At 36.6% G+C, this 22,107-nt stretch overlaps 1 long non-coding RNA gene across 1 annotated transcript in view; it reads right to left on the reverse strand.

Annotated features, from left to right (window-relative positions):
- Nucleotides 1-4,696: 4,696 nt before the first annotated feature.
- The window catches only part of LOC118150576 (uncharacterized), a 76,134-nt gene continuing 58,723 nt past the window's right edge, over nt 4,697-22,107 (reverse strand). Inside the window, exon 3 of the long non-coding RNA XR_004738676.3 lies at nt 4,697-8,357. This is a non-coding gene — a long non-coding RNA (uncharacterized LOC118150576). The remainder of the gene's footprint in view (nt 8,358-22,107) is intronic.

The following is a 22,107-nucleotide window of genomic DNA, read 5'->3' on the forward strand; positions in this document are numbered from 1 at the left end:
TTAGAAACTTTTAGCTTGCCTCAGCTACTTGAAAATACCAAGAGTATATAAAGATAAACACTGTGTGCTTTAATATAAGAAGGAAAATGGGAATACACCAGAGTCATCAAGGACACCCCAAATCCTGAGGATGAGCTCGTGTACAAACAGCTCCTCTAACAATGCTTGACCTATAAAAGTGAGTAAAGCCCCAGTACATGAGAGAGGCAGAAACCTCAGCATCATGCAATATACTCAGGTAACAAACCTGTACAAATATCCCCAAATCCAAAATAAAAGTTGAAATTATTAAGAAATGTTATTGGCTATCTATGGCTATCACAATCTCCTTGAAATTTCTAAAGTAAATATATTTGTATCAGTCACAAATTAAAAACTGCTTCTTCTCTGATAATAATTCCATTGCAAATGGAATATTTAAGAAAATATTTTAGGATTGTGAATATATTTATTGAGACTATCTTCTGCCTAAAATTGTATATGTAAAAACAAAAATACTTTATTGCTAAAAATCGGTAATAATCATTTGAGCTTTCAGCAAACTGCAATATTTTTCTTGGTAGATACTCTGTCTCAGTGTTGATGGCTGCTGATTGAATAGCATGGTGGTTGCTGAAGGTTGAGGTTCCTGGGGAAATTTTTAATAAGACAACAGTAACATTTGTCTCATTAATTGACTCTTCCTTTCATGAAAGTTTTCTCTGTAGCATGTGATGCTGTTTGATTTTACCCACAGTAGAACTTTCACACTTGGAGTCAGTCCTCTCAAACTCTACCACCACTTTATCAGCTAAGTTTATATAACATTCTAAGTCCTTTGTTGTCATTTCAAACAAGGTTCCACAGCATCTTCACCAGGAGTAAATTCTACCTCAAGAAACCAATTTCTTTGCTGATCCATAAAAACCAACTCATCGGCTCAAGTTTTGTCATGAGAGTACAGCAAGTCAGGTACACCTTCAGTCTCCACTTCTAATCTAGTTCTCTTGCTATATACAACATATCTGCAGTTTTCCAATTGGAAAAAAACCTTCTTTCCCAATAGAAGACTATTTCGTCTATATTGAACATCTGTCGCTTAGTGTAGACACCTTCGTTACTTAACACACTCTTCTGCAGCTTGCTGCGGCTTCTTCCTCAGAACTTGATGCTTTACCTTGCACTTTTATGTTATGAAGATGGCTTCATTCCTTAAATTTCACTGAAACAACCTCTGCAAAATTCAAACTTTTTACCTGCTGCTTCCTCACTTCTCTGTCTTCATTGAATTAAGGGTTGGGGCCTTGCTCTGGGTTAGGGTTCAGTTTTTGTTTTTTCTTTACTCCCCTCCCCCACCTAGATTTCAGTTTAAGGTAATGATGTGGCTCCTTTGATCTATCCAGATCATTCAGACTTTCTCCATATCAGAAATACGTCTTCTTATTCGTCTTATCATTGGTGTGTTCACTGGAGTAACACTTTTAATTTTCTTCAAGAACTTTTCCTTTGTATTCACAATTTGGCTAACCCGCAGAAGAGCCCTAGCTTTTGACCTGTCTTATCTTTTGGCAAGCCTTTTTCCTAAGTTTAAACATTTTGGACTTTTGATTTAAAGTGAAAGGGTTGAACACTTTAAGTCCATTTTAGTGTTATTAATTGGCCTAATTTGCATGTTGTTCTGTCCCGGTGAATAGGGAGGCCCAAGTAGAGGGAGAGAGACAAGGTAACACCTGGCCAGTAAAACGGTCAGAACACACACCACAATCATCAATTAAGTTCACCATTATTTTGGGGTGCAGTTAGTGGTATACATCAAAGATCACTGATCACAGACCATCTTAATACATATAATAATAATCAGATACAATAATACTAATAAGTTTAGAAATATCTCAAGAATTACAAAAAATATGACATAGAGACACGAAGTGAGCACAGCTCACTTAGGAAAAATGGCTCTGAAAGAATTTCTCAGGGAAGGGTTGCCACAAACGTTAAATTTGTAAATATGTATATCGGAGAAGTGCAATAAGGTGTAGCACAATACAGTAAGCTACACCTGTATTAACTCACTTAATCCTCACAACAAAACTATAATACTGTCATGATGCCCATTTCTCAACTGGGAAAAAGACTGCAAAACAGTGAGGCAAGATTGAAACTGGCAATCTATCTCCTCACCCGACTTTTCATATTTATTTATAACTTTTATTTTAGGTTCAAAATTACAGGTATTATATGGACAATTGCATGTCATAGAGATTTGTTATACACATTATTTAATCACCTAGATAATAAGGATAGTACACTGTAGGTAATTTTTCATTCTTCGCCCTCCTCCCACCCTCTACCCTGAAGTAGGCCTTGGTGTTTATTTTTCCCTTCATCATGTCCATGTTTAATCAATGTTTAGCTCCCACTTCAAAGTGAGAACATGTAGTATTTGGTTTTCTGTTTCTGTGTCACTTCCTGTATTACTTCCTTCAGTGCCATCTGTGTGGCTGCAAATGATTTAATCTGGTTATTCTTTAGAGTTGTGGGGTATTTTATGATGTATATGTACATCATTTTCTTTCTTCAGTCTACCATTAATAGTTTTTAGGTTGACTCCATTTCTCTGCTATTGTGAATAGTGCTGCAATGAACATACACATGCATATGTCTTTATTGTTAAATGATTTCTATTCCTTTGGGCATATACCCAATACAGGGATTGCTGTGTTGAATGGTAATTCTGTCTTAAGTTTTTTGAGAAATCACCAAACTACTTTCCACAATGGAAGATCTAATTTAACATTCCCACCTGAAGTGCTTTTCTATGCAACCTCAGCAGCATCTGTATTGTTTTACATAATAACCATTCTGTCTGTTCTGAGATGGTATCTAATTGTGGTTTTGATTTGCATTTCTCTAATGATCAGTGATGTTGAGCAGTTTTTCATATGCTTGTTGACCATGTATGTGTCTTCTCTTGAGAACTGTCACTTTATGAACTTTGCCCTCTTCTAATTTTTTTTTTTTTTTGCTTGTTAATTTATTTGACTTGCTTAAAAATTCTGGATATAAGGCCTTTGTCAGATGCATAGTTTGCAAATATTTTCTCCCATCCTATTTGTGGTCTGTTTACTCTGTTGATATTTACTTTTGCTGTGAAGAAGCTCTTTAATGTATTTAGGTCCCATTTGTCAATTTTTGCTTTTGTTGTGATTGCTTTAGGTGTCTTTGTAGGAAATATTTGCCAGGGCCTATGTCCAGAATGTTATTATGTTGAAGGTTTCCATCCAAAGTTTATATATATATATTATAAATACATTTATATTATATATATTATATATATATATAATTTGGGTTGGTTCCAAGTCTTTGCTATTATATATTTATATTATATATATTATATATATAAATGTATTTATAATATATATTATAATTATATATATTATAATTATATATTATTGCATTTTAGGTTCTGGGTACATATGAAGAACATGCAGGATTGTTTCATAGGTACATACATGGCAATGTGGATTGCTGCCTCCATCCCCATCACCTATATTTGGCATTTCTCCCCATGTTATCCCTCCCCACTCCCTATACCCCACTGTCCCTCCCCTAGTCCCCCCCACCACAGACCTCAGTGTGATGCTCCCCTCCGTGTCCACGTGTTCTTGTTGTTCAACACTCGCCTATGAGTGAGAACATGCGGTGCTTGATTCCCTGTTCCTGGGTCAGTTTGCTGAGAATGATGGTTTCCAGGTTCATCCACGTCCCTACAAAGGACACGAGCTCATCATTTTTGATGGCTGCATAGTATTCCATGGTGTATATGTGTCACATTTTCCCTGTCCAGTCTATCATCGATGGGCATTTGGGTTGGTTCCAAGTCTTTGCTATTATAAACAGTGCTGCAATGAACATACGTATGCATGTGTCCTTATAATAGAATGATTTATAATCCCTTGGATAGATACCCAGTAATGGCATTGCTGGGTCAAATGGAATTTCTATTTCTAGGTCCTTGAGGAATCACCACACTTTATTCCACAATGGTTGAACTTATTTTTAAGACTTTTATCCATCTTCAGTTTAATTATGTATGTAGTGTAAAGAATAGGTTCAGGTTCAATCTTCAGCATATGGCTAGCCAGTTATCCTAGCACCATTTGTCGAACAGGGAATTCTTTCCCCATTGCTCATTTTTGTCAGTTTTGTCAAACCTCAGTTAGTTGTAGCTGTGTGGTCTTATTTATGGGTTCTCTATGCTGGTCCACTGATTTATGTATTTGTTTTTATACCAGTACCATGCTGTTTTGGTTACTGTAACTCTATAGTATAGCTTGAAGCCAGGTAACATGATGCCTTTAGCTTTGTTCTTTTTGCATAGAATTGACTTTGTACTTTGAGCTCTCTCTCTCTCTCTCTCTCTCTCTTTTTTTTTTGTTCTATATGAATGTTAAAATAGTTTTATCTAACTATCTGAAAGATATAATTAGTAGTTAGAAATAGTATTGAATATGCAAATTGCTTTTGGCAGTAGGTATCCATTCCATACCTATGGATAGGAAGAATCGGTTAACAATACTGATTCTTCCTATCCATAAGTATGGAATGTTTTATTACTTGTTTTTGTCAGCTTCAGTTTCTTTGAGCAGTGTTTCATAATTCTTATAGTAAAGATTTTTTACCTCCTTCATTAATTGTATTCCTAGGTATATTATTCTTTTTGTGGCTATTGTGAATGGGATTGTGTTCCTGATTTGGCTCTCAGCTTTGACATTGGTATATAGTATAGGAATGCTACTAATTTTTATAAATTGATTTTGTATGCTGAAACTTTGCTGAAGTTCTTTATCAGATCTGGGAGCTTTGGAGCAGAAACTATGGGGTTTTCTTTGTTTAATTACCATGTAATTGTATGGCTTTGAGTTGTTTTCTTAGTATTGACTTCTATTTGTGTTGCTCTGTGATCCAAGAATGTAGGTGGCATGATTTTATTGTTTTTGACTTTGCTGAGAATTTTCTATAGCTGATTATGTGGTTGATTTTAGAATACGTTCCATGTGCAGATGAGAAGAATGCATATTCTGTTGGTTTGGAGGTTGAGAGTTCTGTAGATGTCTGTTAGGTCCATTTGGCCAATTGTTGAGTTCATGTCTCAAACATCTTTGTAAGTTTTCTGCCCCAATAATCTATCTAATACTCTCAGTGGAGAGTTCCCATCTTTATTATTTTGTCATGATCTAAATCTCTACATAGATCTCTAAGGACTAACTGTATTAACCTGGGTGCTACTTTCTTGAGTGGCATATATTTTTAAGAAAGTTCAGTCTTCTTGTTGAATTGAACCCTTTACCCTTATGTAATGCCCTTGTTTTTTTAACTCATTGTTGGTTTATAATCCTTTTTGTCTGAAATTAGAATAGCAACCCCTGATTTTTTATTTATTTGCTTGGTAGATGTTTATCCATCTCTTTACTTGGTGCCTAGGCATGTCATTGGATGTGAGATGTGTCTCTTGAAGACTGTGTACAATTGGGTCTTGCTTCTTCATGCAACTTACCACTGTGTGCCTTCTAATTTGGTCATTTACCCTGTTTAAATTCAAGTTTAATATTGATATGTGCAGATTTGATTCTGTCATCATCTTGTTAGCTGGCTATTATGCAGACTTGATCCTGTGATTGATTTAAAGTTTCAGTGCCCTATGTGCATAAGGAATTTTTGTGGTAGCCAGTAACAGTCTTTCCTTTTTATATTTAACACTCCCTTGATGATATCTTGTAAGTCTCCTGTGGTGGTAGGTAACAAATTCAGTTACATTATTTTGTCTGAAATGTATCTTATTTTTCCTTTGGGTATGAAGCTTAGTTTGACTGGATATGAAATTTTTGTCTGGAATTTGTTTTCTTTAATAATGCTGAATATAGGCCTCTAATCTCCTGTGGCTTGTAGGGTTCTGTTGAAAGGTCCACTGCCTGATGGGGTTTCATTTGTAGGTGATTTGTCACTTTTCTCTAGGTGTCTTTAACATATTTTCTTTCACATTAACCTTAAAAAATCTGATGACTATGTGTCTTGGGTGTGATCATCTTGCATAGTGTTTTGCAGGGGTCGTCTGCATTTCCTGAATTTGAATCTTGGCCTCTTTAGCAAGTTTGGGGTAGTTTTCATGGATGATATTCTCAAGTTATTTTCAGGTTGCTAGTTTTACCTCACTCTCTTTCAAGAACACCAGTGAATCATAGATTTAGTCTCCTTACATTATCCCATATTTCTCAGAGTATTTGTTTATCCTTCATTCTTTTTTAAAATCATTGTCTGAGTTATTTCAAAAAATCATTCTTTGAATTCTGAGATTCTTTCCTCAGTTTGGACAATTCTGCTGTTAATACTTCTGATTGTATCATAAAATTCTTGTAGTGAGTTTTTCAGCTCTGTTCAGTTTTTTTTTTTTTAACGATCATTTCATCTTTCATTGCCTGTATCATTTTCATGTATTCTGAATATTTCATGCATTAGGATTTGAATTTCTCCTGAACCTCAGTGGTTTTTGTTTCTGTCCACATTGTGGACACTATCATTGCAATTTTAGTCATTTCTGCCTGGTTAAGAACCATGGCTAAAGAAGTTGTGTAGTCATTTGGAGGTTAGCAGACACTCTGACTTCTTGGGTTTCCAGAGTTCTTGTGCTGGTTCTTTCTCTTCTGTGTGAACTGATGTTCCTTCAGTCTTTGAAGATGGTATCTTTTGGATGAGTTTCCTTTCCTTTTATCTTCTTTGATGCCCTTGAGGGTTTCATTTTGGTATAAGGTGGATTCAGTTGACTGGCTTCAATTCTGGAAGATTTTAGGGGGCCATGGCTCAGCTCAGCACTCCTGGGCTGCATGCACTAACTCTGGGGGGCTGGTACCAGGCCATTTTCCTTGTTCTTTGGCCTTTCAAGGTTAGGAATCTACTGCACTAGAGGGATTGAGGTGTTCTCAGTCTGCTAGCCAGAACATTTCAATGGGTGATGCCAGCCAAAGCATATTGTCAGGGAAGTGGCAGCAGGATTCATGCTTGCTTGTGAGTATAGCAACTGTGGTAGTATGGCAGGATACACGCATGTTGGCTGGGGTGGAGTACAGGCAGGAACAGGATGCTGCATTTCTGCATGCATTCATGCCAGTGCTATCAGCGGCATGGAGAGGCAGAGTGGTGGCAGGCATGGGGTTGCTGGTGTCTGTGCTCACTCTCACACTGGTGGCAGCAGCTGGGGCAGGGTGCTGGCCAATGTAAAGCTATTGACCTCTATGCACATATTCACAGCAACAGCAGTAGTAGCATGGGGAGTCAGGATGCTGGCCCACATCCATGTGTGTGTTTGTGTCAGTGGCAGTGTCAGCACAAGGAGAACCAGGGTTTCTGGCATCCATGCATACATTCATGCTTGCAATGGCAGTGTGGCCCGTGTCTACACATTAGTGGTAGAGCATGAGGGGTTTCCTTTTGCTGCCAGTAGTGATGTGCCAGGGTGCATGCACACACACATGCTGGTGGGGAAAGGGAGGTGAGGTCTACACATTCACCCATGCCAGCACAGCAATGGGTGGTTGGCCATGGGCAAGTGTGTGCCTGCAAAGTGGCACAGGGGACGCTGCAATGGGGAGAGGGTGCTGGTGGACTGGTGCATGTCAGCAGAGGCTCCTCTGTTAGAGCTCTTTGAACATCAGGCATGATCTGACAGTAAAGGAGCTATGATGAGGGCACCTATTTCACACTCAGGTTGAGCATCTGAGGCTGCATGGCAAGTGGGCATGGACAGGCTGGGGCCCTGCGAGAGGCAAGCAGACATAACTGTGTTCAGATAGAACTTGCCTCATCTCATGGGCAAGACCTCCCTGCTCTGTCTGAGTCCAACAGCCAACCCAAGGCTAATGTCTCCTACAGGAACATGGTGAGCCTTGGGGGATGCATCTTCCTGGCCGTGCTCAACTGCATATGTTCCCATACTAAACTCTCTGGGCTCTACATAGGATGAAGTCCTGTCTCTAGCACCTCTTTAAGCAGCTCTCTGTCAGCTCAAGTGTCCATGGGGGTTATGGGGTCTCCTACTACCAAGATGCCAGAAGTTCATGGTAAGAGTGGGCCACTCCTTTCCTGTTGCACTCACTTTTCCCCCAGAAGTTTCTGGGGGCCAGGAATATTTCCCAGTGCTCAGTAGCCCTGTGCAGGGTTCCCAGCTTCCTCCCCCTTCAACCAGATATCTGTGTCCTCTCACCATCCATTCACAAAGCCTTCCCTCTGAAGTTCTAGTCAGAGTGTGCCAGTCTTCCTGATGTCCTAATTTCTCAGTAACAGATGTTCCTTCTCACTGTGTCTATCGGCCATCTGGGATATTCCTTTAAAAAAAAAAAAAGAGACTACATTAATCCTTCAGTATTCACTGAGGATTGGTTCCTGGGCCTCCTATGCCTTCTAAAATCTAGAGATGCTTAAGTACCTTTTAGAAAATAGCATAGTATTTGCATATAGCCAATGCACATCCTTCTGAACACTTAAAACTATCTTTAGGTTACTTATAATGTCTAAGACAATGTAAGCTGTATAAATGGCTGATATACTGAATTTTGTTGTTGTTGTATTGCTGTTATTCCTTTTTTTAAAAATATTTTTGTGTTAAAAATATTAATTATGTATTAAATCTTCAGTTGGTTAAATCTATGAATGTGGAACCCAAGGTTATGGAGGCCTGGCTGTGGATACCTGAGGAGGTAAAGACAGTATTTGCCAGAAAATTCATTTGAAACATTTGTTGAATGTTTGCAATAAGTATCTACAGCTATTATCCTGGGGACTTCTTTTTAATAAACAAAGGCTTACTATAGTCATGGTTTAATAATTAATCAGGATATTCATACCCTAAATTCCCATATGAAGTTAATCTCCACACTTTTTTTCTTTCTTAACAACCAAAAGTATAAAGATATTTTTCTCCCAAAAGAAAGGCCTTTGAAGGAAATGACCTGGTTTATATATTACTCAGGACATTTGAGGTATTTATTTTCTTCTTTTGAGAAATCAGGAGCAGATTTCAATATTGGCAGAAATACATAAGCCCAATGGATTCATGCCTCATTTACTTCCAATGTCAAATATGTCCTAATCTGGAAAGCAAAGAATTTATAAGAATATACTATATTAAAAGCCAAAAGGTATTTATCGTTCCCAAGATAGAGTCAGCCAAAATGTAATAGACTGAGAATATCAATCAAGTATCTTAATATAGATTCAGCTAAAGGCCAATAAAGCTTAAAAAGGAGGGTAGAGGTGTAATATGTATAATAACCTATATCTAAGGAGTCCTAAAACCTTTAATAGAAGTTGAGTTTTAGACACAATTTATCAGATAAATGTTCAACCAGAAGTTACTGCTGATTTAATGTTAATTATAGTAGAAAATATTGATCATTTTATGTGCCAGGTACTCTACTAATGGCTTGACATTTATTAACTCATTTGATCCTTATACAAACCCTATGTAGTAAATTACTGTTATCCTCACTTTACAGATGAGAATGATACTTAAAGCAGTCTGTTTATTGCCATAATGCATGGTAGATGAAAGAATGCCTATTTAGGAATTCTGAAATATGATACCTAGGAATTATTACCTTTCTCCAGGTCATTTATGCTCCCGAATGAGAAATATCTAATGTAGATGACAGGTTGATGTTTGCAGCAAACCACCATGGCACGTTTATACCTACATACCAAATCTGCATGCTCTGCACATGTATCCCTGAACTTAAAGAATAATTTTTAAATGCCATTTGAAAGAGTTGCCTAATTAGACAGTAAAGTGTGCAAATTCTATCTCTCATAGCAGAGATCTCAGACTATCTTTTTCTTCAATTTCTTCTTTCCCATGTTAGAAGTGTTTATACGTAGCATATTGTTTTCTCTCCTCTCTCTGATCCTATAATGGCTTGCTTCCAAGCAGAACATCACCACGTGAGTGCCATGTAACAATGGACAGGAACATGCATTATTTACCAAATCTGTGCTGCTCCCAGAAGCAGCAGTTCTCAAACAGAATTTACATTTATTTCGAACTATTTTTTGAATCTATAGAACATATTTCATTTTGATCTTACAGCAAATTTAGCTGAATAAAATATTTTACAAATAGAGTAGTTTCTTCACACCTATGCATAAAGATAGAAATTTTTAAGAAAAATTTCAAGTTGATCATGATTTAAAATTTTGTTTCAAGTTGCCATTTCACTTTTGACAATATTTACCTTTGGAAATATGTTGCAAAAATGGTAGAGTTTCCGTGTACCCTTTACTCAGCTACTCCTCATGTTGATATAATTATAGTACTCCTCATGTTGAGTAATTATAGTACAATAGATCAAAACCAGAAAATTAACTTTGGTATAATACCGTCTTCTTTGGTTTTGTTTCTTCCTGGAAAGCTTAAAAATTGATCAAAATTGAAAATTATTGCCCAATATGGCAGTATTGGATGGTGGGGCCTAATGAGAGGTATTTGGATTATTGGTGTAGATTCCTCAGGGATAGATCCCTACAACCTGGGTGAATGAGTTCTCAGTCTTGCAGAAGTGAGTTTGTTCCTGAGAGTATAGGTTATATAAACAGCCTGGCTTCCTCAGTTTTGCTGTCTTGCTTCCTCTCTCAACATGTTGCCTCTGCACACATCTACTCTCCTTCTGCTTTCCACCTTGAGTGGAAGCAGCCTGAGGCACCCGCCCAGATGCAGCTTTTCAATGGACTTTTCAGCTACCAGAATCATGTGTCAAACCTCTAGTCTTTATAAATGATGCAGTCTCAGGTATTCTGTTATAGCAACACAAGACAGACTAAACACAGTTCGTATAGCACAATAATTGTATTGTATTGTATTGTAATGTAACTAAACTACAGACCTTATTTGAATTTCAGCAGTTTTTTTTTTTTTAACTTACATTCTTTATCTATTCCAGGATCCAGTCCAGGACCCCACATTGCATTTACTTGTTGTATCTCTTTGGGCTCCTCCAATCTTTAATGATTTCTTAGTCTTTCCTTGCCTTCATAACCTGACACTTTTGAAACGTATTGCTTGGTGATTTTGTAGAATGCCCTTTAACTTGGGCTTATCTGATTTTTCCCCTTCCTGATTAGATTGTTGAGGTTAGGCATTTTTGGCATGCATACCACTGAAGTTTTGGCCCTTTTTTTAATCAGGAGGTGCATGACATTAACATATCCTATCACTGGTGATGTTGACTTTGGACCACTTTGTGAAGATGACTAACTAGTTAGGATTCTACAGTAGTATTTTATTTCTTTTTATTTAATAAACATATTGTGGAGAAGACTCCTATTTAATTTTGTTTTTTATCAATATTAATGTTTTTCCTTTGCCTGTTTTCTTATCTTCTGAATCTTATTGATGTCCAGTTGATGGTTTGAAAATGTAGGGAATAGGATAATATTTAGTTACTATTTGGAAAGTTTTCATGTACAAGGACAAAGGCCATAGGGGATATTTAAAAATCGGGAGTAAGGACACCCAAAGGCACGCCTTGGGCGCATTCTGGAAGAAGTCTAGGAGTAAGAAAGCCCAAGTTTGTTTCTACAAAAATTCTTAACCCCTCTGATTGTCGGTTGTCTTGAGTTTTAAATGGGGATAGGCCAGGCGCTGTGGCTCATGCCTATAATCCCAGCACTTTGGGCGGCCGAGGTGGGTGGATCACGAGGCCAAGAGATCGAGACCATCCTGGTCAACAAGGTGAAATCCCGTCTCTACTAAAAATACAAAAATTTGCTGGGCCTGGTGGTGCATGCCTGTAGTCTCAGCTACTTAGGAGGCTGAGGCAGTAGAATTGCTTGAACCCAGGAGGCAGAGATTGCGGTGAGCCAAGATCGTGCCATAGCACTCCAGCCCAGGTAACAAGAGCGAAATTCCATCTCAAAAAAATAAATAAAATAAAATAAAATAAAATGGGGATAATAATGTACCTGTAAAGGTACGGTGAAAATTAAGAACAAATACTCCTTGTATGTTTCCTAGCACAATACCTGGTGCAAAGTCAGTCTCATTACATAATAATTCCCCTGACTCCAGGAAGTCATGTGTTTGAATACTAATCTTTACTCTCTAATTCTGTTGTGCATGGGAATTCTTTGCTTCTGTAGTCCTCCTGCCATTTCATTGACCTAAACTGTGAACTACACAGAGAGGAAATTGTATTCTGCCTCCTGCAGCATGCAGCCCCGACTCAAACTTGTTTTAAATTTACATTGATGAAAAACAGGCTTGCATCCCACTGTGAATTTAAATACTTCCAACCCAGGGATAAACGAATCGCATGGCCCATTTATCTTGCAGCCATTAATTAATGGTGGTTAATTGTAGTTATGAGCTGTTGAATTCCAGGCTCTTGTACCCATACATTTTCTTTAAGGTATTCAGAAAACCATGGAGGCAATGAGCTGGGGACTGAAAGAAAGACTGTTCCAGAGAGCAGAGGCTCACAACCCCACCCCTTCTCCCTTGTTTGTTAAGAGAGGCCCCACTGCTGCACCAACCTTCTAGGCTGGCTCAGACTGGGGTCTGTGATCCCACAACACACTGCTTTCTGGGCCCCTTCCCTGCATATTTCTTGTCCCCTATGTTCCTGGGAGGGACCTTCTTAGACAAACCCTCTCTGTATTTCTTCTGCAAATGAGAATAAATTAACTTTCAACCAAGAAGAAAGAACTTTAATAAATCAGGCAGCTTGAAAGAGATTGTGATATGAAGAATTAGGCCTTTGGCGAGAAAAAAAATTACTCTTTTGAATATTTCCATTGTACTCTCTGTGGAGAAGACTACTAAGGGGTGGGACATAATCTCGGACAAGATGAATTTGGATGTTTCAGAAGAGAAGAGCCTTGTGACCACCTTTTAGACTTCATCTGGTGAAACTTCTGTAGAGATCTCTGACCTCACAGCTCAGTAATAATCATGGGATTTATGAATGCCATAGGCATAATTCTAAAATGGTCCCCATGATTCCCATCTTTTGGGGTGTAGGCCCTGTACAGTTCTCTCCCCTTGAGTGTGCTGGGCCTGCAAGTGAACCCTTTTTAAAAAGGGTCTAAAGCTCCAAGACAAAATCATACAAAATAGAGATTGGAAGCTACAGCAAATGCTCCCCTTGTTGACCTTGGAGAAGCAAGTGACCAAACTGTGGACACAGAGATATGGCCAGAACCAGCAAGTGTCCCCTGGGAGATGAAATGGCCTCCAGCTGGATTCTGGCAAGAAGACACCTCAGTCTACAACCATAAGGAAGTGAAGTCTTCCAGTGACCTGAGGGAGCTTAGAAGTCCAGCTGTACCTCCAGATGAGGATGCAGCATTCTGGCACCTTGACCTCTGGCCTTATGAGCTTCTGAGCAGAGGACTCAACCAAAATGTGCCAAGCTACTCATGAAAATCCTAAGATGATAAATTTGTGTTAGTCTAGGAGCTACTAAGTTTGTAATAATCTGTTATATAGCAATAAATAACAAACACATGGAATTTATTTCCTAATCTCAAAAGAAAGATATGTTCATTTAATTATTATGATTATATATGGATGTATTGTTGTAGTACATATTATTATATGCAAATATGTTATATTTGTGTGGCAAGCATTATTTTAAATGTAATTAAATGTTATTGTAAAAAGAAAGACCACAATGAATACCTTTCCTCTGTTCACTCCTTTTTTAAAACACATAATAATATAAACCATTAGGAATCTAACATGATTTTCTAAATAGAATTCTAACATGGTTTTCAGGATTTCATGCTCTTTATTTTAGCTTGCTGCCACCACATAAGAAGTGTCTTTCACCTCCTGCCATGATTCTGAGGCCTCTGCAGGCATGTGGAACTGCAAGTCTAATTAAACCTCTTTTTCTCCCCAGTCTCAGGTATGTTCTTATAAGCACTGTGAAAATGACTGATACAGCCAGTATGCCCAAGGAACATACAAGCAAAAATTCTCAGCAAAATACTAGCAAACTGAATCCTGCAGCACATTAAAAAGATAATGTACAATGATCAAGTAGGATTTATATCAGGGATGCAAGGATGACTTAACATATGCAAATCAATAAACATAATACATCACATGACAGAATGAAGTACAAAAACTTTATGATCAGCTGGGCATGGTGCCTCATGCCTATAATTCCAAGATTTGGGAGGCCAAGGCAGAAGAAAAGTTTGAGACCAGGATATTGAGACCAGCCAAATTTCAACATCCTTTCATAATGAAAAGCTCACAATAAACTAGTCATAGGAGGAATATGCCTCAAAATGATGAAGAATACATATAACTAAACTACAGCTAATATCCTACTAAATGGGAACAGATTGATAGCCTTTTCTCTACGGACTGTAACAAGACAAAGATACCCACTTTCACTACTCCTTTGCTACATAGTACTGGAAGTCCTAGCCAGAACATTCAAGTGAAAGAAAGAAGTAACCAGTATCCAAATTAAAAGAGAGCAAGTCTAATTGTCCCCTTTGCCAATGACATGGTCTTATATTTAAGAAAACCAAAAAACTCCACCAAAGATATCTTAAAGGTGTAACCAAATTTAGTAAAGGTGTAGAGTGCAAAATAAACACACAAAAATTAGCGGTGCTTGGATACAGCAATAATGAAGAAGCTGAGAAAGAAGTCAGGAAGGCAATCCGATTTGCAATTGCTACCAAAAAAAAAAAAAAAAACCATACATAGGAATAAATTCAACCAAGGAGTAAAAGGATCTCTACAATGAAAACTACAACACTCTGAAAAAAGAAACTGAAGAAGATACAAACCAGTATAGATATACCATATTCATGCATTCTAAAAATTAGTATTGGTAAAATGATAATAATGTCCAACGTAATATACAGATTTAATAAAATCTCTTTCAAAATACAAATGTCATTTTTTTTCACAGAAATAGAAAAAAATCTAAAATTTTTATGGAACCGAAAAAGAGCCAGAATAGCCAAAGAATCCTGATTAAAACAGATAAAGCTGGAGATATCACACTACCATACTTCAAATTATATTACAAGTCTGTATTAACCAAAACAGCATGGTATTGCTATAAAAATAGACACAGAGATGAATGGAATAAAGAACCAAGAAATAAATTCATATATTTATAGCCAATAGATTGTTTTACTAAGTTGACAAAAACATGTACTAAGAAAAGGACAGTCTCATTAATAAATGTTGCTTGAAAAACTGAATATCAGTATGAAGAAGAATAAAGCTGGACTCTTATCTCTCACCATATACAAGAATCAACAAAAGGTGGATTAATGACTTAAATGTAACAACCTAAACTATAAAACTACTGAAATAAAACATGAAGAAAACACTTCAGGACACTGGCCTTGGCAAAGTTTTATGGCTACGACTTGAAAAGCACAAAACACTACAAAAATAGATTTATAGAGCAATGGAACAGAGCAGAGGCCTCAGAAATAACACCACACATCTACAACCATTTGATCTTCAACAAACCTGACAAAAACAAGCAATGAGGTAAGCATTTTCTATTTAATAAATAGTGCTTGGGAAACTGGCTAGCTATATGTAGAAAACAGAAACTGAAATCCTTCTTTACACCTAATACAAAAATTAACTCAAGATAGGTTAAAGACATAAACCTAAAACCTAGAACCATATAAACCCTAGAAGAAAACCTAGGCAATACCATTCAGGACATAGGAATGGGTGAAGACTTCATTACTAAAACACCAAAAGCAATTAAAACAAAGCCAAAATTGACAAATGAAATCTAAGTTTCTGCTCAGCAAAAGAAACTATCATCAGAGTGAACAGGCAGCCTACAGAATGGGAGAAACATTTTGTAATCTATCCATCTGACAAATGGCTAATATCCAGAATCTACGAGGAATTTAAACAAATTTACAAGAAAAAACTAACAACCCCATCAAAAAGTGGGTGAAGGATATAAACAGACGTTTCTCAAAAAAAGACATTTATACTGCCAACAAACATATGAAAAAAATCTCATAATCATTGGTCATACGAGAAATGCAACTCAAAATCACAGTGAGATACCATCTCACACCAGTTAGAATGGCAATCATTAAAAAGCCAGGAAACAATAGATGCTGGTGAGAATGTGGAGAAAGAGGAATGCTTTTACACTGTTGGGAGTGTAAATTAGTTCAACCATTGTGGAAGACAGTGTGGCGATTCCTCAAGGATCTAGAATCAGAAATACCACTTGACCCAGCAATTCCATTACTGGGTATATACTAAAGCATTAGAAATCATTCTGTTATAAAGACACATGCACAGGTATGTTTACTGCAGCACTATTTACAATACCAAAGACTTGGAACCAATCCAGATGCCCATCAATGATAAAATGAATAAAGAAAATATGGCACATATACACCATGGCATACTATGCAGCCATAAAAAAAATCAGTTAATGTCCTTTGCAGGGACATGGAAGAAGCTAGAAACCATCATTCTCAGCAAACTAACACAGGAACAGAAAAGCAAACACCACATGTTCTCACTCATAATTGGGAGTTGAATAATGAGAACACATGGACACAGGAAGAAGAACATCACACACAGGGGCCTGTTGTGGGGTGTGGGTCAAGGAGAGGGAGAGCATTAGGACAAATACCTAATACATGCAGGGCTTAAAAACCTAGATGATGGGTTGAGGAATGCAGCAAACCACCATGGCTCATGTATACCTATTTAACAATCCTGCATGTTCTGCACATGTATCCCAGAATTTAAAGTAAAATTTAAAAAATATATAGACAAATATTGCCATATTAGACTAAAGAGCCTCTGCACAGCAAATGAAACAATCAAAGAATAAAGACATAACCTATTTAACGGGACAAACTATTTGCAAACTATTTGCAAACTATTTATACAATAAGGGAATACAATCCAGAATATACGAGGAACTCAAACAACTCAACAATAAAAAAAAAAAATCCTTTTAAAAGTGGGCAAAAACACGAATAGAAAATTCTCAAAAGAAGACATACAATTGGCCAATAGGAATGTGAAAAATGCCCACTGTCACTAATCATCAGAGAAATGCAAACCAAAACCACAGTGAGATATCATCTTACCCTAGTTAGAATGGCTCCTATGAAAATAACGAAAAATAGGCCAGGTGTGGGTGGCTCATGCCTGTAATCCCAGCACTTTGGGAGGCCGTAGTGGGTGTATCAAGAGGTCAGGAGTTCAAGAACAGCCTGGCCAATATAGTGAGACCCCATCTCTACTAAAAATACAAAAATTTGCCAAGTGTGATGGCATGTGCCTATAGTCTCAGCTACTCGGGAGGCTGAGGCAGGAGAATTGCCTGACCCAGGGAGGTGGAGGTTGAAGTGAGCCGAGACCACGCCAATGCACTCCAGCCTGGGTGACAGAGGGAGACTCTATTTCAAATAAATAAATAAATAGATATAAAATGACAGAAAATAATACATACTGGCGAGCATATGGAGAAAAGGGAACTCCTATACACTACTGATAGGAATGCAAATTAGTGCAGCCACTATGAAAAGAGTATGGACATTTCTCAAAAAACTAAAAGTTGAAGTACCACATGATCCATCCATCCCACTATTGGGAATCTATCCCAAGGAAAGTATATCAGGATATCAAATAAATGCCTGCACAAACATGCTTATTGTAACACTATTCATAACAGCAGCAAAGGTATGGAATAAAGTGTCTAACAATGAAATAATGGGGAAAGAAAATGTGGTATACACATCATAGAATAATTTTTAGCTATAATAAGAGAAGAATTGTGTGATTTTCAGAAATGGATGTAATTGAAGATCATTATGTTAAATGCAATAACACAGACACAGAAAGACAAATATTGCATGATCTCACTCGTGTGGGATCTAAGAAAGTTGACCTCATGGAGATAGAGAACAGAATGATAGATACCAGAGGCAGGAAAGAGTATGAGGGTGTGAGGGGGAAATGAAGAGGGGTTACTGAATGGGTACAAACTTGCAGTTAGGTAGAAGAAATACATTTTAATGTTTGATAACAGACTAAGGTGATCACATTTAGCAACAATATATTGTATATTTAAAAATAGCCAGAAAAGAGTACTGGAAATGCTACCAACACATGGAAATGATGAATACTTGAGGTGATGAATACTCCAAATAACTTGACTTATTACCCATTCTATGTATTTAAAAAAATACTGATATGTGTCCCATAAATATGTAAAATATTATACATTAATAAAATAATAATAACTACAAAATATAATCCAAGTTACATTTATGTAGGTATAGAAAATATTATCCTAAAATTTAGGTGGAATTCAAGGGACCCTCATAGCCAAAACAACTTGGGGAAAAAAAAGTTTAGAGGCTTCATACACTTCCTGATTTCAAAACTTAGTACAAACCCATAGTAATCTGAGCAGTGTGGTAACGATATAAAGACAGATATATAGAGCAGTAGAATAGAATAGAGATCCCAGAAATAAACCCTCATGCAAATGTCAGAAAACACACAACCTCACTTTTATTACACATTTTTATATATTATACACTTATTAATATTTATGCATTACCTCACATTATCATAATGATTTTCTACAAGGATATCATGACAACATAATGGGGAAAGGACAATTTCTTTGATGAAAGGTTTTGGGAAAACTGAATATCCACAGCATGCACACAAAAAGAAGTCGGGCCCTTACATTACACCATGTATAAAAAATAACTCCAAATGGATCAAAGACCTAAACATAAGAGTTAAAACTACAAAACTTAGAGAAAAAAAAAAAAAGTTTAATGACCTTGAGTCTGGCAATGATTTCTTGTATAAAATACCAAAGGGCAGAGAACAAACGAAAAATCAGTTAAGTTGGATTTCATGACTTCATCAAAATTAAAAACTTTTGCGTATCAAAGAATGCTGGCAAAAATATGAAAAAGCAATCCATGGAATGGAAAAAAATACTTGCAAATCTCATACTGACTGAGATACATTTCGTTGAGCCTACATGCTTCCATGGAGGTACTATCTAGAATATCTAGTCTTCTATCAATACCAATATGGCAAAAATTGAAATTAAGTTCGTTGGTAAAAATGATAGAATGTTCAATAAATAATGCTGGTACAACTTTTTACCCATCTGGAAGAAAATAAAACTTGTCTCTCATACCTTTTATTAAAATGAACAGATTAAATAATTAAATGTGAAAAACAAAATACTAAAAGTGCCTACAAGAAAAAAATACTTGCAAATCTAATATATGATAGGAGACTGATGTCTACAATATATATAGAATTCTGTAACTTGACAACAATGAAAAACAAACAACCCAATTAAGAATTGGACAAAGGACTCAAACTTATCTCCATTTGGATATATATATGACTATATATATATATGAAAAGATGCTTATTATCCCTAGTCACTAGGGAAATGCAAATCAAAACCACAATGACATATCACTTCACTCTGTTAGGATGTCTACTGAAGAGCAGGGTGCCTGGTTAAAAACCTATGTGTAATTTCTCAGGCCAGACCATGAGCAACAACCTGACAGGCATCACAGGAAAATACTGCCCTCTCTACACCAGACTTAGGGTAGAGCCATTTTATTACAGTCTCTATGGGAAATTGCAATCACATTCTCCACCTCTTTTGTCTGATCATGTTTGTCACATATGTACATTCCTAGCCATGATGTCTTCATTCCTCAATCTCTTTGTCTGAGGCCTTTGGCAAAGGTTCTCTTCAGGTTCTTCTGCTAAGACCTCCTATTGGCAGTAAGGAGAAAAATTTGAAGACACTTTTCCACTGTGATTCAGTATGAGTTCTTTTCTACTCCTAGCTTTCCCTCCAAGCCCAGAGACATAAAACTGCTAGAGCCTTTCATTGGAGCTCCTTCAGCAATAAGATATATCCCACATTTGTGCTGATCCATGTGACCCTTCACTAGTGCACCAGGGGAAATGGAACAGGGTGTACTGGCACTGTTTCTGGTTTTAGCTTCTTGTTTATACCATTGCAGTAAGCGTTTAAAGGCTTCACTATTTTATTTTTGACTTGCTGCTTTAATCAGCTACTCCCACATCTAACAGCTCAGCATGCGCACTCTCTCTCTCCCTCCCTCCCTCTCTCTCCCTGCCCCTCTAGTTCAAATGAATTCCTGACATCTATTAAGAAAGAAAGAAAGAAAGAAAGAAAGAAAGAAAGAAAGAAAGAAAGAAAGAGAAAGAAAGAAAGAGAAAGAATGAAATAAAGAAAATAACAAGTGTTAGAGAGGCTGTGGTGAAATTGGAATCCTCATGCATTGCTGGTGATGATGTAACATGGTGCAGTTGCTATGGAAAATGGTACAGCAATTCCACATAGAATTATTACCATATGATCCAGCAATCCCAATTCTGGGTATATTCCCAATATAAGTGAAAGCAGGGACTCAAATAGATATTTGTATACCATTTTCATAGCAGCATTATTCACCACAGTCAAAACAAAGAAATAACCCAGTGTCAATCAACAGACAAATGGATACATAAATGAAGGATATACATACAATGTACTATTATCTAACCAAAAAAACAAATAAAATTCAGACATATTCGACGATGCAGACAAACCGTGGAGACATTCGGCTAAGTGGAGACATTAAGCCAATCCATAAAGAGAAAATATTGTATGATTCCTCTACATGAGCTTTCAAGAGTAGTCAAATTCATAGAGATAGATAGTAGAATAATGGTTACTAGGGGCTGATGGTCAGGAGAATGGAGAATTATTGTTTAATAGGCACAGAGTTTTGGTTTCCGGTGAAAAGAAATTCTGGAGATAAATAGTGGTGATGATTTATCTCCAGAATTTACAAGAATGTGAATATACTTAAGGCAACGGACACGTACACTTAAAAATAGTTAAAATAATAATTTTTGTGTTATGTTTATCTTACCACAATAGAAAATAATTTTAAAAAATGAATAAAAAATGTGGGAATACTTGGAGGTGAAAGATTAATAATGAAGAAAATAAGAAAAGAACATACATGAAGATGAAAGACTGATACCAAAGAACACATAGAAGAAAATAACAAAATATCGCTGAAAGAAACTAAAGGCAACATAAATAATTGGAAAGCTTGCCATTGTTAATAGATTCAAAAACTTACTATTGTTAAGATATCAATATTCCCCAAAGCAATGCATAGTTTCAGCACAATTGTTATAAAAATCTAAATGATAGTTTCTTCAGAAATAGACAAACTCTCGTTAAAACTCATATAAAGTCACAAGGAACCCCAAATAGCCAAAACAATATTGAAACTTAAACATGGAAGTGACAGATTTATAAACTAAAAATAACAAAATATTGGTGAAAGAAAGAAGACACAGGTAAATGAAAAGATATTACATGTCTTTGTACATTTTGCCATGAAAAAGTAATACTTAATATAATAAAATACTGAAACTTGAAGAATAAATGATGTTAATTATGATATGTTAATACGTGCTATGATTAAACACCAAAATATCATTAGTTTCAAGACAGTATAGTTTATTGCTCCCTCAGTACTGCATGTTCTACAAATCCATTGTTTAGATTGGAGATAAATTCTCTACTTCACATGATCCTCACTCAGGGACACAGTTTGACACAGACTTTGCTATCTGGACTGTTGCCATTTACTGTGGATGATGAGAAGAGCAATATAAGGGAAAACAAGACACATGTTTTTAAGAGCTTTACCTAGAAATCACATTCATTAATTTCGCTCATATTTTATTGCCTGCTCAAGGTAACTCTCACAGCTACACCTATTGGCAAAGGGGAAGGAAGGTACAATTTTCCATTGTACTCAGTAAGAGAGAAGATGAGAAACATTGGTGAGCAGTACTAACATCTTTCACTGTAGTTATCAGTATTGTTGTAATTACATGTCTTAATCCATTTGTGATGTTAAACTAGGATGCTTGAGACTGGGTAATTTATAAAGAACAGATATTTATTTTTCATTGTTCTGGAGGTTGGAAAGTTGAAAATCAAGGCACAAGCAAGTTTG

Source organism: Callithrix jacchus, chromosome X, assembly GCF_049354715.1.
Source record: "Callithrix jacchus isolate 240 chromosome X, calJac240_pri, whole genome shotgun sequence".
Taxonomy (NCBI): Eukaryota; Metazoa; Chordata; class Mammalia; order Primates; family Cebidae; genus Callithrix; species Callithrix jacchus.